This window comes from Pavona decussata, unplaced genomic scaffold (assembly GCF_977016875.1).
Source record: "Pavona decussata unplaced genomic scaffold, jaPavDecu1.1 SCAFFOLD_330, whole genome shotgun sequence".
NCBI classification, from domain to species: Eukaryota; Metazoa; Cnidaria; class Anthozoa; order Scleractinia; family Agariciidae; genus Pavona; species Pavona decussata.
The window spans coordinates 922,971-936,984 of NW_028145718.1; the positions used below are offsets into that span (position 1 = coordinate 922,971).

General features: G+C 38.3%; 1 long non-coding RNA gene and 1 pseudogene across 1 annotated transcript; both read right to left on the reverse strand.

Moving 5' to 3' along the window:
- The window catches only part of LOC146453453 (uncharacterized), a 315,682-nt pseudogene extending 306,463 nt beyond the window's left edge, over nucleotides 1-9,219 (reverse strand).
- On the reverse strand, nucleotides 1,576-4,063 carry LOC146453476 (uncharacterized). The gene is made up of 2 exons (XR_014859496.1): nucleotides 3,965-4,063; nucleotides 1,576-2,317 (listed from the first exon to the last, which is right to left on the reverse strand). It is a non-coding gene; the product is annotated as an uncharacterized LOC146453476 (long non-coding RNA).
- Nucleotides 9,220-14,014: the final 4,795 nt, after the last annotated feature.

The window sequence follows — 14,014 nt, forward strand, 5'->3', positions numbered from 1 at the left end:
TTCTTCTAGTTTAAAGGACCCCAGTCAGCCTCCGCCATTTTCGGTGCCATCGAAGTTATTGATATTGCATGGTGAAGCGAGATCTTATTGCTTTACTGTAAGTTGTGTTCCTGAAAGTATGTTTCATTATCTTTAGTAGTTTCACAGTGATTTCGTTCATTTCGACACGCTCCGAATAAAATATAATAGCCACACTCTCGTATATAAACAAAAACAAAGGCGAGGCTGACTAGGGCCCTTTACGTATATGTACATTTTCTGTTAATGGGTTTTTATAGTGAATACAGTATTAAAAAAAGAAAAATTAGACTTTGGTGCTCCCGTCTGGCCTCGAAGCTCCATCGGCAGAACAGCTGTTGATCTAAGGTCTTCGATTCGATCGGTGTAAGAACTTTTTCCTTTTCCTCGCGTTCGCCTTTTATGCCTGAGGGTTCATGCAAATTCATGGGTTCACCATAGCAAATAAACTTACAGTGATAGTTAATTCTCTGATCCATTATTCGTGTCATTAGTACTACGTGGCACAACATTTATTGTACCCTACACGTTCTTGGTAAGATGGGTTCAATTCAGTACTACGGATATTTTCGATATTTAACGTAGGGTTAAGGTTTAGGGTTAGGTATCTAACGTAGCCACTCAAACAAATGCGGTAAGTCTTGCAACCGAGTAGGCTCCCACACAGGGTTCGTCACGCGTTCATACCCCACAAATCGAATGTCTGCTAATTCGAACGGCTTCTGTTCGTCGACTGCGGACCAATCAGAAGCCGTTTCCCAACTTTCGGTAAACTCGTGTTTGTTATTAAAAATATTACCCGGGACAAGATGGCGGACTTAAATGCGGTTTTTGGTCATGTGTGCGAAACGTTTGGTATAAGGGAGTAGAATGCGTACCAAAGGGAAGCCATAGCACAATTTTTGCAGGAGAAAACTGATGTGTTCGTAAACCTTCCAACTGGTTATGGGGAGTCACTTATTTATCAAGCTCTACCGTTTGTTTACAATTCAATTCGTGAAACTGCTGGTCATATTGTTGTTGTGGTTTCGCCGCTTGTAAATCTTATAAAAGACCAGGTAGACAAACTGACAAATCTTAGAATTCTTGCCGCTTCTCTCAGTGAAATCACTGAAGAAAATGAAAAGGGTGTTGTGGAAGGAAAAATTTCAGTCGTACATGGAAGTCCGGAAGCGGGTTTCGCAGTATGTAATTGGCTGTACTTGTCACAATGAGTCAATGCTGATTGGTCTCTGTAGACAAAGGCAATTTGTCGACGAACGGAAGTGGCTGTTCGAATTAGCAGATGTTCGTTGGGCAGGAACACGTGACGATACCCAAAGAACGTCTGCGTGGGAGGCTATCACCCAAGTGGAATGCTTTACGCTCCCCCCCCCCCCCCCTCCTCTTTTTTTTTTTTTTTTTTTTTGTTGTTTTGTAAATGTGGTACTGATTTTTAGGTTCCGTTGTTTGAACAAGTTCTGTTACTGTATCCGGCTGTATCTTGACTAATTCATAATATTTTCTTAGTATTTAAATATGCATTTTGCACGATAATTGCAAGAAAGAAAGACGGGATGGCCATAACGTGTTTATATTTCTGATCTGTGATAAGAAATTTCATGTGTGTTATGTTTTTTCAGTCCTTTTAAGAGGTACAAAGACACTGGTAAGCTCGATTATTTTTGATATATGAAATTTGTATCTATCTTATAGTGATCTATTCTTTGTAGCTGTTTTAAATTTCACCCACTACGGTAACTAGAGAACAAATTTCTTAATTAATTAATTAATCAATCAGTCAATCAACCAACCAAATGGATTTAGACACGTAACATTAGCGGGCCTGAAGAGGCTCGTTACAAACATATACGTGCATCTATCTAATAAGAAAGTTCCATGGTGAGAAATGGTGCTTAGCTATCCAACGCCAGCCAAAACACTTTTTCAACCCAAATGTGTTGGAATCACGCCACGTAAAAGAAAGCTACCAGGGCGCAAGCCAGCAGAATGCTGCCATTGGTCATTGGCAGTTTGGCTCCATTGCAAAGATCATCACTGCAACAGTTGACTTCACATTTGCTGATCTGCTCTATTTCAGGATTTTGAAGAAAAGCCTGTCAACTGTCCTTGTTGCATTCCTCTGACTTAGTGCAACCTTTGAAGTATACTGCGAGTGATAATTTCTCCCCTTCACTCTCCACATGCGCTTTCCCACATTGGTAGCCTAAACTGGAAGGACACGTCATCTCTTTCATTTTGTTATCACAGTCATCCCAGCCTTTTGTAGTGAGGCACTGTTTGCATTTGAGTTCAGATCCTAAAAGACAACAGACAGCAGAGAACCATTTGGAGTCTGAAGTTAATATAAGGGTTCTTGGTATGGCGCCTGACTATTTGAGCCGTTTAGTATGTGTTTTACCTCCGTCTAGGTGTAATGTACGGCGCAATCAGGACTCTGGAGTTTTATTTAAGCTCCTCCAAAACTAGTAAGAACCAAGAAGACTTTGGAATTGAGGAATAAATCGTTCAGTTGCGCCGCGCCCAGACTTTGGAATCAGCTTCCAACTACAGTCCGATCCATTTTCAGTTTAAATAGTTTTAGAAGTGGACTTAATTTATTTTATTCAATAAGTAATTTAATATGTTGCGTTAACTGTTATCAATCAGTAGTTGTTATTTTAAAACTACTGTTTTAATTGCATTAAAAATGAAAATGAAGTCCTCATGAAAATGAAGTCCTCATCACTTCATGTTCGAAATGTTTTTATCTAATTATGCGCGGTATAAATTTAATATCTAAATCTTAATATTATCTGATTACCAAAATAAAAAAATTTCGTACCTCTGGTACGGTATTCAAATATTCTGGCATCTGTATGAAATAGAAAAACGCAAGCGGAAAAATGTTTAACGAGGTTGACACCTAAATTAAAAGTCTTCTATGACTAACAAACCTGTGTCCCTCAGATTCCGGATCAAATTGGAATTTGGAAATGTTACCCGGAGAAAAACTTCAAGGAGCAACAACGAGAACCAACAACAAACTCAACCCAAATATAACGCCGAGTCCGGAAGTCGAACCCGAGTCACCCTGGTGGGAGGCGAGTGCTCTCATCACTGCGCCATACCTGCTAATCTCACAACTATGTTCGCAAGAAGCAGAACTTTGCCTAAAGAGTGTAACTTTTAATTGCAACAGGTTTTCGCCATTTTGGCTCCTTTGTTGACGAAAATGAACATTCAACAAACTTTCTGCGTTTCCTAAAACTGATTTTCTGAAGAAAAATATCGATACCGATAAAATCTTTTGATCACGCCCACGTTTCCTTCGTCGGTTGATGAAATGTTTACACCAGACTTGAGCAGTGGTAAATTCTAATCAGTTGTGAATGTGGTCAACCGGTTATAAGCGGTTATAATATTCAAAAGAAGTTTTTCTCTTTCCCTAGAAATTTAAAAAAAAAAGCTCTTGGTCCGATTCTTTTAGACTATGTATTCGAGTCTTCCCGATTTAAGAAGCCAAATTATTTTTTTCCTTTCACTGAAATTCACGTTGAATATTATTAGGGTGTGCTTGTTACACTTGGAGAATCAAACCACCGTTACTATCAGTTAATGAGCAACATCAGTTTTTGAAATTATCGTGCTACCTTACAGCTTGATGACAAATTACTGGTTTGTCTAGTGAATTTTTTTTCTTTTTTTGCTCGAATAAGTAATAAGAATAAGTAAACAAACTTGGAACATCCTACAATATCTCTACGATCTTACAAAGCATAAAAGGAAATGCATCTTCACATATTAAAAGTGCCTTAAAATAATACTAAGAAGAGCATTTGCGAGAAAGATAAGTATTAACTGAGCGTTTAAAACTACTAAGTTAAAATTGATGAACGAGTGCAAAAGCCAAATAATTCCACAGTTTTTGGGCGTCTGCGGAATTGACAGACTGGCTTGAACTTACCAGCAGAGATGCAAACCAAAAGGGCCAAGGAAAATAAAGTCTTCATTGTGTAAAGAGTCCTTAACGTAAGAAGCTGTTGTGGCGGAGCTGACACACGAACAACTTGATGAGCCGCAAAAGAACACCCTTGCCGCCGTAATTATATTAATCAAGTCTGAACAAGACAACGTCTTCACCAATCAAAAATAGAATTTTCTTTTTATCTATGAATGGTTAAAATGTCTTTACAGCGCAGCCTCTTTGGATAAACTGAACCGATCTCTTTCTGATGAAAAGAAACGTGATGAAAAGTCCTTTAATCTAATGAAATAAAATATTCAACTAGTTTTAAAGAATTAACATCATTCAGCAAAAAAAAAAACCAATATTGGCTTGTCATTTAAATGAATGTTAAATATAACAGAAACACATAGTTTAGGGTACATTAATTGCGAAGAAACTGTTGCTTTTTTGTTGCTTGAAAATGTTGCCAGGGTGACACCGAAAAGGAAGAATCAGTATTCAATGTTGATGGACCATAACGGAAACCGTCTGATTACAGTTGAACGGCTACAGAACTGAATACTCAATCATTGCTCAATCGTTCTCATGATATACATAGATGTTCATCAAATCTTAACAGGATGGAAAAATCTCAACGAAATTTACTAGCATTATCATTCCTTTTATTATAAGTCCAAGAGCCGACCGATATCTAGACTAATCCCCGATAATGATTTTAGGTAGATTAATTTCTAAAGCGCGAGAAGTCCGTCTTCTTACTTGGGGATACTCGAGCTAAAAAAAAGAAATATCCCCACCACGGGCGACGTCTTGTGGTTGTGCATTGGGTTTTTTCCTCGCTTAATTAGTTTACGTAATACACCATAAAATCCTGATCGCTGGCAATTCACGAAAGTAGGTAAAGGTGAAGTCACAAAAAGGGTCAATATTTCAAACGCGCCTGGTTTGGGGAAGGATGTGGAATAAATTACACTTCACCAAGAGAGGATGAAGGTAAGAGAGGTAATCCCCCATATAGGCCCTATATCCATCGTAATCCCTCTGAAGTTATTCTTAGATCTCCCGCGAGATCCAGTGTCCCAAGAGGGTTAGGTGTTAGCCAATCATATATCCTGAGTTTTACCCACGTTGACAGCTGAGCCGATTCCCTCGCAATGCTACGCGTCTTTCGCGAATTGATCTAAAAACAAAATGGCGGAACATGCATACAGAAAGCGGGGCCTGCATATGTTTTGTGGACGAATGCGAGTTTAAAGTGGCTGTATTTGGACAACGCAGATTGGAAAAGAATCGCTCCGGCATGATTTGTTTTAGAGCCAAGCTGTGGGGAAATTATGCAAGAATATTTAGCTGGCGAAAATTGAAAGCCGTGATTGAACAGACAAATACAAACATCTCAACCTAGGAACGAATTTCGATATTTTTATCGCAGTGAGTTCAAAATCCCTTTGGTCATTGAAATCTACATTCCATTAGCTATCTAATTACGCATGTAGTTAAGAGATTCGTTGGAAGAAACGCGAGAAACAAATCTTTTTTCATGCAAGAGTGTTACATTTTAAAAGCTGTCGAAACATTGAAAGCCGCGATGGAACAGACGAGTATAAACATCACAACCTCCGACAAGAATTTTGATATTTTTATCGCAGTGAGTACAAAATTCCTTCAGTCATTGAAATCTACGTTCTATTTACTTTTAAATCACGTATGTAGTTAAGGGATTTGTTGCAAGAAACGCGAGAAATAAATCTTTTTTTTCATGCGAGAGTTTTACATTTAGCTGTCAAATCCGCGATTGAACAGACGAGTATAAACATCACAACCTCGGCACGAAAATTTTGATATCTTTATCTCACTTTGTTCAAATCCCTTTGGTCATTGAAGTCTACTTTCCATTAGCTTTCTAATCACGCATGCAGCCAAGAGATTCTTTAAAAGAAAGGCGAAAAAAAATCTTAGCTTATTTATGCAAGAGTGTTACATTATATTTGAATTGAAGCCGCGATTGAACAGACGAGTACAAACATCAAAACCGCGGCACGAAAATTTTGATATTTTTGTCACAGTGAGTTTAAAATCTCTTCGGACATTCAAATTTACATTCTATTAGCTTTCAAATCACGTGTATTACTGAGAGATTTGTTGGAAGTAACGCGAGAAACAATTTCTTTTATGGAAGTGTATGATGGTGATTAGCCGTTGTAAAATTGAAAACGGTGAAAGACACGTAACGCGCGAGGTAACATTATCCGCGAGAAATCGATACCTTCTAAAAAAAACTTCAGAGGGATTATGATTGGGATAGGGCCTATAAGGGGGATTACCTCTCTTACCTTCATCCTCTCTTGACTTCACTTATTCATAATTCCCCTTTTTCTTGGCTTACTCAATGTATTATTTATATTATGAACATTGTTCATTATTTATTACTCCTCTTCCTCATTCAAATTAATATGTCGAATTAACAAAGAAATTGAAATCAAAACTGGCTAATAAACTGTTATTTACCTCTAGGCCGTCTCAGAAAATAACGCATAAAAACCTTGCTCAAAAAAAAGGAAAGATAATCAAAATCAGAAAATGACAGTGTTTATCTTTCAAACAAAACTGTTGCTGAATGTCAACATCATTGCCATATGGATTTAAGTTCTTTTTACACATAATTTTACCAGCATTTGCTCACAACCGTGTGAATCAGTAAAGTTTGGATGGCCACACGAGTATTATACTGTTTAATAATTCACTATTACTAAAGTCCAAAAGTTAAAGTGAGAATTAGCTCGCGGAATGTGCAGTGAAACACCTGAAAAGCTTTAAAAACCGAGGTATCATGAAATCATACAAAATGAATGATTTGGTAATGAAATACTATTACAGTGCGACTACAAAAACCAAAGCCACCAGTTTGATAACACCATGTATCTTTCAGCTTGAGTTGGACAAACCCATTTTCAGCCTCAAGGCAGAGGAAGATTTATGGGTATCAAGGGATTTTAAAAACACAATGATCGCTTCAGGAAATCAACTGGTCGGGTCGAATTTGTAATAATTTCATTATTTAAATGTCGACTTGTGATTGGCTGAACACAACAGAGCTTAACCCTATCTTGACCAGGTGGAGGGGGCGGATTCTGACCGCGGAGACTTTCAGCCTAAAATTACTTTTCTTATGGTATCTTTTTGGTTTTTTGGGTCACCTTCTTTATTGTTTTTGATTACTTTCATTCGATTTCAGCACTTTCCTGAAGTTCTGGGGAAATCCAGAAATCCAAGATGATGGATGCAAGATGGCCACCATATCATGACGTATTTACCACGTGATATGACGTCATCAATCCGTGTTGTGGATCTTAAAGGAAACATCTTTTGGCGTACTATCTATCTTCCAAGTCTCTCTATACTTGCGAAGTTATGGAGGGGAGGCGGATTCTGGTATTTGTTGTGCCGATAGCTGTAACGCAATTTCAAAACTTTTATTTTCAGGACACACGATACTTTTCTCCGAGACAACGAATGTCATATTCGTTCGACCACCCGCCCCCTGTCCCCCTGTGCAATGTTGGATAGCGCAAGGAACCCGACAGCTTCTGAAGCTCGCTTAATTTTGTAAACAACATTTAAAGGTGGGAAACGGAGGGAAACGCGATTAAGGCGAAAGTGTAACTACAAATTGTCACTGGTTGCTGCAAAACGTTTTATTTTGATTTTTTACCTTTTATTTTTACTTATTTCAAATCTCTACAAAGCCGTATGAATGGATGGTTTCTAGAAGACCTGTTTTGCCTTCAATTATATGTCTAACTTCTCCAACTTCTCCAAGTTTAAAACAAAGTCCAGTGAACTATAAGCTTTACAGGCTTATTATATGTCACAACTATAAAGTGAAAAAATATACATGCATGGAGCATCGAGTTTATGAAGGTAACCTTAATAGAAAACCACTTGAAAGCCAAGCGAATATTTCGTCCTGTAATAAAATCGTTTGACGGAGAACCATTATTAGTACAAACAAAAACTGCATCAGGTTTGTTGTTGTACGTTGTACTTTTTTACCAATGCAGTCTCATTTCACTTGCTATGTAATTCTGGCGAAAGCGGATAATGTAAGTACAAACATCCTGTTTCTAGGGTAACAGGACCGAAGGCTACAACATCCAATAGTTTTATACTTCGTTTAATTTTGTATCAGCAATTTCAACAATAAATGATTTCTATCTTATTTCTATTACATTTTTAAAAGATCAAACTATTAAATTAAGCCAGGATGCAGCTTATCTACGTCAAAAGAGGCTTATTCCCAAGTGTTTATAGCTAACCAGAACTTCTAGTCACCGCTTTTCCAGCAATGTTTGCCGAAGAACTCGACATTAAACACTTCTTTTCTAGTTTTTAAAACGTTCCCTTTCGCACTTGGAAAATTGATGTTGGCCTAGCGATTACCTACCAATTCACTTTATACAGGACTATAGTAGTTAAAGTAGCTACACTAGAGTCTTTATTTAGCGAGAGTAATGCATAATATGCCTAACGTTAATTATGATTAACTTGTAGACCTCTGTGAAGACTAAACTCAATTAAAATAGATAAAAAAAAGAAAACAAAACAAAAAACATGCATAAATTGCAGATACACTAGAAAATTAAATGCCGTTACAATATACAAACACATTACTATTGTTAAAAATGATAAATAGAATTTTCTTTTCAAGTAGAAAGTTAACATAATTACTCTTAAAAGTACTAACACTGCCTTTCTTTTTAAAATTCACGGGCTTCTCATTCCACCATCCAGTTGTAGTTACAGTGAATGTTGGTCCTTCTCCTGCTTACACTGTCCTCATGCACTGAACAGTAATTCCAAGCTTTTATTATTTCTTTCCCGTTGAACGTTCCTTTTTTATATATTAAAGGCGTACTGAGACTTAAAACTTGTTAGAACAAATTTCGTTTGTTGCACTGCGCAAAGCGAGAGGGTCCCCCTGTGTGGTGCCCTCTGCTGATTTTAGTTCTTGGCCGCCTATAATAAAGAGTCTCGCAGGCTGTCTGTAGGTGTTATTCGCATAAGTTACTGTGGTTGGACACAGCACTCTGGGATTCAGCACCACATTTGTTCGGGGCATTAAAGGAATTAGAGGAATTAGAGTCAACAAGAAAAACAACGTCCGTTTCATCGGCGTCGAAGATATTGCGCATTGCATGAATGGCAGCCTCACTCCCACTTTTATGGCCTGCGCACACCTGCGTCGACGACATCGCGTTTTTTTACTCTCATCATCATCATCATCATCATCATTATCATATTATTATTATTATTATTATTATTATTAGTATTATTATTATTATTATTATTATTATTGTTATTATTATTATTATTATTATTATTATTATTATTATTATTATTATTATTAAGCAAAAAAGAAATCGTAACACTCGCGAGCCTCTTTTATACAGAACATGACCAGCGCTTTTCTTCCACTCGAAAAGGCCGTAAAATTCACATGGGCCTCACCAGGCATTTTTGTCCAATAAAATTAACCTCTTCCGGAAATTTGGAATATCCTCTTAATTTTTTCGGTGACATTCACGGCAAAGATTTCGAATTTCCCGAGTTTGAATATCCTGCTGTACCGCAATTATTTATTTCATGTTTCCCTGACATTGTTCCGAAAATCTCTCCAGATTCGCGAAGGAATTTCATGTGAAACAAGCCTTCTATCTTGGACACCTAACGTTGCAATTCCCCCTGCGCGTAAATGGATTTATCGATGTTATATTTTCAAGGGAACGTATTTAATGTACAGAATTGGCTTAAAGGCTATGAATAGTAAACAATACGCGTCGACAATTTGACAAGGACATGAAAACGGACATGAATGAAGCGCTTCTTTCCCTACGATGTCTTCGGGAGACTTGCCAGCGAAAAATGAGAGAAATTATACAGCCGACAGCAGCACCTCTGGACACTTTGCCGGAGCGTTGTACCATGACGATGCACTACGAAATTTCGGCCCGAGGTTCGCTTATGCCAGCTGGAGATGGTTCCGCGCTGCTTTCCGATACCTTGTCCCCGACAAGACAGTGAGGGAGAGAAAAGTCGGCCCCTAGACCAGCACCTCAGTTCCACCTTACTGACCTCAACTGAGATTTAGCCATGTATATACACTCGATTGCAAAAACGTTGACACCTAAAAAGCATAAAACATGAACGATGATGAGACCCAACGGATTTGTGGGTAGTGTTAAAAAATTGGCCCTTGTTGGCCAACCTGACACTTTAAGGAAAGCTTGGACAGTTTCCATCATTCACCACGTGCAACTAATTTTGGTTATCGGCCGTCGCACGAGAATAGAATATTATGCAAATAAATTTAGTACACTTATACCCATAGAGCCATTGGGTCTCATCGTTCACGGTTTATGCTTTTTTAGGTGTCAACGTTTTTGCAATCGAGTTTATACGACAATGTAGTCATTTTGTCTTCCATGTGGTACGTTTTGAGGTTTGAGCATGCGCACGCGATAAAACGATATAATGATAGAAGGATGGCTCGAGGTCAAACGACCTGTAGTCTTGGAGGTACGGCTAGTCTTGGACCCCTTTTACCTTATTTCATTCTTACAATTTTTATTGCCGTTTTCCCGAAAACGATTGCTTCTTCGATAGATTGTTGACATTGTTAAGCGAATCAGGTCGTCACTTGAATAGCTCTGTGAAAGCCATTGCTATTTTTCTGTTTTTGGCTATTAAGTCAATACTTATTACTTTGCCATGTTTGCTACTACAACAACTCAGATGCTACCTTTCGCCTCTTGATGTCTGGTGACATCAATCCTAACCCTGGACCAGTTTCTGCTTCGACTGCTGGTAAGATCAATTACCCCGTGATGAATGCCAGAAGCTTAAAAAGTCATTACAAAGACAGCACCAGGGCCTGGTGTACGCCGAAAACTCTGACGTTATATGCGTCAATGAGACATGGTTGAACCAAAATATCAGCAACTCTGAAATATTGCTTTTAGGAGAGATCGATCTGATCGAGGTGGTGGTGAGTTCTTATCGCAATCAAAACAGCCTCCTTCAAAGCTGTCAAAGAATTTAAACCTGAATCGGAAGCCGAGCTGCAATAGCTTAAGATCATTTTTCCCGAAATTACTACGCTTACTGGTCGAAGAATTTTATTCTGTTTTTGCTATGGGCCACATAGTAAAGGCCCAAGTTGGATGGATGTATTCGATAATTATCTGCATGAAGTTCGTGACCAGTTCGACAATATGGTAATTTCGGGTGACTTTAATTTGCCAGACATCCTCTGGGACTAAATTGACAGCGCATCGGGTGTTAACGAACTAGCCTTTATTGAAACCCTTCACGACCAACTTTTGACATGCACAACTCAATAAAAAATTACAACCTTGTAATCAACAGCGTGCCGATTGTCTCCAAAAGATATAGGGGTTTTTACGGAACATAGCGTCATTATTTTCCAGTTTAACGCTTTTATAAAAGCCCCACCAAAAACCCTGGGCTTTTTCTACGAGTATACAACAGGCGACTTTGAGGGTCTCCGTACGGCTCTGTCGGCAATTAACCTCTCTTCGATCATAGCCAATGACCATATAAATACTGACTTTCATAAATGGAAAGACACGTTTCTTGTAGCGGTCTCTGACTATATACAGACCAAGAGGCCAAAGTGACAGAATTCCATAACTTGGATGTCTGGTTTCATACTTAATTTGATCAAGAAAAAGGAATCTATAAGACAAAAGCTGAAATTATCTCCCTCGAGCCACCTAAGGGAGAAGTTGAAAAAAAAACTTGCGCAAAATAGTTAAGGGCATGCTGTGGAACAGTCGTGATGAGTTTTTTAGTTCCGTCGTGTCTGACCTCAACATAAACCCAAAGCGTTGTTTGTCGATGTTGAAGCTGAATTGATCGAGTTGCGACGCCATTATCAGCCAGTGCATCCACTGACCCAGGTAATCGTACGCCGTTAAGATCTTCAGCTGAAAATCCTCGTGAAATAGCCAATCTGTTTAACTCCTACTTCGAATCCGTTTTCGCACAAGCTGACTTGCTTGCTGACTAGTTCAAACATCACACTAACAGCTGGCTGGGATTTTCCTCTCTTAAAAGTCCTGCTCGCTGGCAGTGAAGAGCGGGTATTTTTTTCCCAGGAACGTTAAATAGTAACCAAGATTGACGTAGGGACACTCAGCTGGTGTTTAGTGCAACATACGATTAATTTTCTCTAAAAGGGTCGTTGGGTACTTCTGACTTTTCACGGCTGATTGATTCTAATTTAATAATTTTTTTTTTCTGTAGGTATATTCCTCCTTTCTATTACATATTATAAAATAACTATATTATTGAGTAAACTAAGGGGTTAAGTCTTATTTCTTGTTTGTTTAATATAATTATACGTGTACTTTACTGCAACAGGAACCGAACACTTAGCAGAGCAGAAAAAACTCAAGTAGCTACTCGGACGAATGATCTCAACATGTACAAGTACAAAAAGCTTTTTATTGCCAGCTAAAAGGAAGAGGAAAGGAAAACAAGACTCATGTCTTACGACCGTACGACTGCGTGTATGGGAGGATGTGTTACAGAGAGAAAGAGAAAACCGAAACTCGAACGGACGACAAAGACAAAGGAGAACTTACCGTGATTATTTAACTGACGCTGAAATTGATTATTGATAACTTTTTCTCCTAAGTTTAATTTCGCGAGTTTTCGAAAATCGCGAAAAAATCCCTCGAAAGCTAAATAAGTCTTTGATTTACAGACAAGACCAATAGAACTTCTTGGATCCACCATCTTAGGATATTTGACCTACCCCATCCAAAACATTGGAAGTAGCAAAATCATCGTGGGAGATTCATTCTAAAAATAATGGTTTTATGCAACAATTCACAAATAAAAAAGTCTAAAGCGTGCTTCGTTCTGTGAAAACGCATAAAAAAAGGGTGGAGTGAGCTCCACTTGTCACTTCGTTACGTGCTTTATAAAAGAGCAAAGCAATTCTTAAACATTTTTATTTTTTCCAGTATAGTTTTGCTTACATTTTAAGAGACATTCTCTTCAATTTTCAAAAAAAAAAAACAAGTTTGGTTGTTAGTTTGCACTCGCAAGGAAAGACGTCATGGTGCAGCTTAACTATTTCAATCGTGAGATTTTGCAGGGAAAAAATTCTTAACGCATGCGCACAAAATATATTTCGTTTGCTAGGGAATTATACTGCCAAAGCAAGCTCAATTTCAATGAAGACATACGATGATAGCTATATTATAATAAGCAATAAAGTTGTTCCAGGTATTGGTTAGGTGGTGAACTGATTAGATCAGTTGTCATAAGGATGGACAGCGCACATAGCGCTGACACCATTTTCCACCCTCTCTGATCGCCTTTTTAGGTATACTTCTTGCAGGTGTTTAGAGTATTCACTCAGCTAAAGATAAAGTTCAGGAAAGGCCTTAAGGTCCTCGTGAACAGAACTGTGCCGCCGGTCTACTGGTATTAACTTTAAGGGGCGAATTCGTTTTGCGCGGAAAACAGGTCTTATTTGTTACAATGTTCTCAATGCGCCGTACATGTAAACAAGGTTCTTACTAGCTGGTTACAAATACACCACAATGGTATGGTCTGAACGAGAACGTTTCATCTGAAAGTGTCAATGAAAATTTGCTTCTTTGCATTACTTTAAAGTCAATGAACATGTAGACAAACGAGTCTCCAGGCCCACAGAATGTTTAAGTACTCATTCAGTGTTCAAATCAAAGTTAAAAGGTTGAACTAGGGTTTTGATTTATCGCGATGTTTACGTACGGTTGGAGAAGACTCAATTCCAAGAAACAAAAATTCCGGTAGTTCTTACTACTGTCGTCCATTTCTTGGGAAACTTTGTAGAACTAAGCGACGGAAACCCGGGAAGGGAAGGACGCGCGCTGTTATAAATAGATCCTTTGATATATGACAGCTACGAGAGGCACGTTAAAAGCTACTATAGCACATGGACAGGAAGGGGGGATCCCCACTTCTGCAAGT